Source organism: Vulpes lagopus, chromosome 15 (genome assembly GCF_018345385.1).
Source record: "Vulpes lagopus strain Blue_001 chromosome 15, ASM1834538v1, whole genome shotgun sequence".
NCBI lineage: Eukaryota > Metazoa > Chordata > Mammalia > Carnivora > Canidae > Vulpes > Vulpes lagopus.
Window position 1 is genome coordinate 37,534,138 of NC_054838.1, and position 5,012 is coordinate 37,539,149.

Genomic DNA, 5,012 nt, shown 5'->3' on the forward strand with positions numbered 1-5,012 from the left:
CAAATGAGCAAAGAGGAAAAAAGAGAGACAAAACAAGAAATGGACTCTTGACTATAGAGCACAAACTGACGGTTACTAGAGAGGAGGTGGGCGGGGGTGGGTGGGTGAAATTGGTGATGGGCATGAAGGTGAGCACTGTGATGCACACCAGTTGATTAAAATAAAAACAAACAAACAAAAATCATCCAGTGTAGCAAAGCAGAGTGAAGACTGGATCCAGGATCCAAACCATCACATTCCATGCCCTTTGGAAGCCAACTTGAGAGGCCAGACTGTGCTTAGTTCTTCTTAGGAGCCAGCCAGTTATTCATTTGACTTAACTTACCCCCATTGACATAATGAGATGAGCACTGGGTGTTATATGCTGCCAAATTGAATTTAAAAAAGAATAAAGGAGAAAAAAAAAAACCTTACTTCCATTCAAACATATTTATACCTTCAATCTATATCGTTAACTGGGGCAAGAGGAGAGAAATACATTCTTTACATCTGCCATCCACCACGCACAGTGGGAACAGGCCTATTTAATTGGCCCTAAACTTTTCCCTCCTATTCTAAGGGGTTTTCTTGTTCTTTCCTGTCAGAAATTGGTGAACCAGTCGGGATTTTGCTTTTACAAGGTGGTCATGATGTTTGAGTTTCCGGAGCATGTCCTCTCTCCACCTTCCCTTTTCTCTACTGGAGAGCCATAACCTTTTCCTTCTGTGCTCATATGTCAGTCCCAGCCTCTCTACCCCAAACATGTCCATGTTGAAAGTATAAAGGTTGTAGTGTATAAAGTACAAGACTGAATAGAAGCACTTTATGCTTTGTATTTGAAAGGTTATGTACATGAGAGTATGAAAAGGTTACACTGTATATACTCCAGCTGAGACTCACAAAAGCGCCCTTCTTTTGCCCTGACTCTTTAAACTATAGCTTTCACAAATAAAGCTGTTATTTTCTTTGGAGTCAAGCAGATCTGGGGTGAAATCTTGGCTCCACCATTTCCTTACTATGTGTCCTTCTGCAAGTCATTCCACACCTTGGGCCCTGGTTTCCCCATCTGGACCCCCACCCAAGGGGCACCTCTGTCTTGTACTTGTGAAGCATAGTTTAAATCCACTTTATAGCCATGCTCTCATTGGTACCTCTTAGCAGCCTACAGCCATTGGGCAGCTTGGAGCAGAGCTGGAACACCAACTCAGAGCTTCTGCTTCCATGTCTAGAAGCAGCTGGTCCAAAGAATATGGGTTTTACAACAAGGCTAATCTCTGTTTGGAAGTCACTTCTAGCATTTTTAGCTCTTTGCAGTTCCTCCAAGACTCAGTTCTTTACTGTAAAATCCCCATGCAAATATTCACACTTGGGAGTTGTGGGAAACCAAAAAACGGCCCCTCAAAGATGCCTACATGTTAGTTCTCAGAACCTATGAATGTGTTACCTTTTCTCGCAGGTGTGATTGAGTTAAGGATCTTGAGTTGGGAATATCATCCTAGATTATTCTGTTAGGCCTAATGAAATCACAGGAGTCCTTGTAATAGAGTGGTAGGAGGGTCAGGGTCAGGGAAGGAGACAGGACCATGGAAGCAGAGGTTGGAGGGAGGCAAGGAGAGAGGCTTGAGCCAAGGAATGGAGGTACCCCTGGAACCCAGAGAAGGAAAGGAAGTGCATCCTCCCATGGAGCCTCCTGAAGGAACACAGCTCTGCTGGCACCTTAACTTTAGAACCTCTGGTTTCCAGGACTGTAACATCATAAATCTGGATCTTTTTAAAGATTTTATTTATTTATTTATAAGAGATAGAGAGAGGCAGAGACACAGGCAGAGGGATAAGCAGACTCCCTGTGGGGACCCTGATGGGGGACTCGATCCCAGGACCCTGGGATCACACCCTGAGCCAAAGGCAGGTTCTCAACCACTGAGCCACCCAAGCATGCCAAATGTAGGCAATTTTTAAAGCGTCCGCATACAACAAGCTGGTCTGCAGTGCCTCCCCAGCAAAGAGAGGGCATTATTACTGTTATTCCCACTACACCACATTGCTTCTAAAACTGTCTGCAAAGGACTCATATGGAAGTGGTGACAGGCCCTGCCGCAGCTTTCTTCTCCCGATCACAAAATAGACTCAGCACCGTGGGCCCTCCTGACCCCAGGATCAGAAAGACCAGCCCTGCCCTTGCTCTGCGGGGGCCCAGCCAGGACGGAGAACACAGGGAAAGGGGCATGTCCTCAGGCTGGGCTGTTGAATCATACTTGCGTTCCTGCCCTGGCATCCTTCTGCCTTTGGAAACCACAAATTGCCCAGCCGAATCCTAGTGACAGAATGATGGAGCGGGGCTGGGGCCTGCAGCTGGGCTAAGTCAATAAAGGTGATAATGAACACTAAGCAGAATTTGAAGAATGACTGGAAAGATTGCTGCTGTTGAGATTTCTGGCAGCCATCTGCTGCAGAACCAGGCTGAGGTGGGTGGTTTCAAACGGTGGAGCTCTCTGAGACAAATGATGGTGGCAATGATGAGCATTTGTATTTGTGCCGCTTCCGTGAGCATTTTGACATATATTATTTAGTTTTATTTTTAGAAAAACCCTGTGAAGTAGGTGTCATTTCACAGATGAGAAAAAACAAACCAACACACCCAGAAGGGGCTTATCTCATGGCCTGCTCTCCTGGCCTAGTTGTGGCTTCAGAAACACAGTAATAAGGGAAGTAAGGACAAGCTTGGGTAACCTCTGTCAGCATGCTTGGCACAGGACTGGGAGGTCGGGGTGGAGGGTTTCCCCAGCACCTCACCGGGAGAGAGGCCTACGTGGCTTTGGCTCTACTCCTGAGAGCCCCTGGCCAGCAGAGCTGTACTCATTTGAAATTGTTCTACCTCATGAATATTAGAGACTGACATCCAACTCTACATCTTTAACCTCCTCTCGGTGCTGAGCTTGCTCTTGCTGGATCTATCCTAAAGTCCTCTGCACGGCGCAGCAGTGACTGCTCTAAACCGTACAGTTTACCATGCATGAGCTTGCCCCGGCAGCATTCTCAGCTTCTAGGACTGTGCTCTGCAGAGTGGGTACGTGATTATATATTTCTGGAATGGTTAGTTGGTCTGGAGGAAAAAGATTCCTGAGACACAGTTTTCTATTCATGACCCTTGTATGCTTATGGAGAAACATTTTCACATCAATTCACTGGTTGTTGTTGCTGTTGTTGTTAAGTCCTGATTTGTAAGTTTTATTTCATAGTTACATAAGAAACCTGAATTATTGATCAGCCTCATGATACAGCCACAATGTTAGCATGTAAGAAGGAAGTTCTAGCATCCAGGTGAGAAAACAGGCTTAGAAGGGTGAGTTGAAGGTCATACAGGGATTGTTGGTGTTCCACCAACAAGGGAATCATAATGGATATTTCTGACACAAAAAGCACTACAGTAGTTCATATACACATGTATTATTATATTTAACCCTCAACAAACCTATCAGACCTGGAAAGATTAAATATCTCCCTATAATACATCATTTGTGAGAGAAAGATAAAAAAAAGATACTCAGACTCAGGCCTGAGTGCAGAGCATATGCCTTAAAGAACCAGCATTCTTGACTTTTCCTTATACCTTGAATTACTTATAATGTGTCTTAATTTGCTCCTACATCTTCAGGAATCATTTTTTAATTTATATATTCTGTTGGCACAGACCTGTCTTTCTGGTTTTGTTAAAATAATTTCTAGCAGTAAAAGAGCTGATTTCTTCCCCCCCGGATAGTTGCCTATGTTATAGTCTAACACGTACATTCCTGAAGTATTTGAGGTAACAAACAAAAAGAATGATTTTTATAACACTCTACTGTCAGAGCTTTCCTACGCCCATTATTGTTATCTTGTATGCTCTACAAGATACTTTTCTATTGATTGTTCCGTTGGACCATGGTAACAACTCCCAGAAGCGGGTGGTGGTCTCTCTAGTGTCCAGATAATTACACTGAGGTCTATGGGGCTTCACTGCCTAAAGTCACAGTGCTAGGAATCTGTAGGACCAGCCATCCTAGAGTTCCATACTTCATCTTTCTCTGTAGGGCTTTTTTTTTTCCTGCTCTGACTCTTGATACAGATGAGCACAGTGGGAGGGGCAGGTACACGGACTAGGTATGTGGAACAGGGTGTAAGTTCCTGGAATATGCAGCTTGGTGCCTCCGTTCACCTTGCTGCTGATAGAGACATGTGGCACTAGTGCTCTTCCCAGGCCCATTAGGGAACACTGTAGCACCACACTGCAGTCCTCTGGGTAGGTGGGTGCATTAGTCAGCCTGGATTTCATAATGATATACCACAGACCTGGGTGGCTTAAACAAGAGAAATGCATTTTCTCAAAGCTTTGGAATCTGGAAGTCCAAGATCAAGGTGTTGTCAGGTGTGGTTTCTCCCGAGGCCTCTCCTTGGCTTGCTGATGGCTGCTTTCTCACTGTGTCCTCACCTGGCCTCTTCTCTGTGTGTGTATCCCTGGAGTCCCTTCTTATAAGGACACCAGTCCTATTGTATTAGGGCCCACCCTTATGACCTCATTTAACCTTAATGATCTCTATAAGATTATCTCTTCCAAATATGGTCACACTGCGGGGTTGAGCTTCAACATATTAATCTGGAGGCACAGTTTGTCCGTAACAGTGGGCATGACAGTCCATAATACATCGTTGAAATGAATTGTGTTCAGCGAGAGTGTCCTTCTTTCTCAATGCCTGTTTAAGCATATTCTACAGCTGCCAAACTTAAGGGCTTGGATGAGTTGTTTATGAAGCTGCATTGCCTCTCCTCCCCAAATATTGTGCTTAAAAGCATACTATTTACAAATTGAAATGAGAAAGCAAGAAGAAAGAAATGCTGCCATAAACCTTCAAGCCTTCAAGGAAAAAAAAAAAAGACTGGAGAAATGGAAATAAGTCAACTAATAATGCTCTCGGAGCTGGAAAAAAATCGATTGTTACCATATCATCTCTGACAGTGATCTAGTTGAGATCAATTCGGTTAAAGTTAATAACACC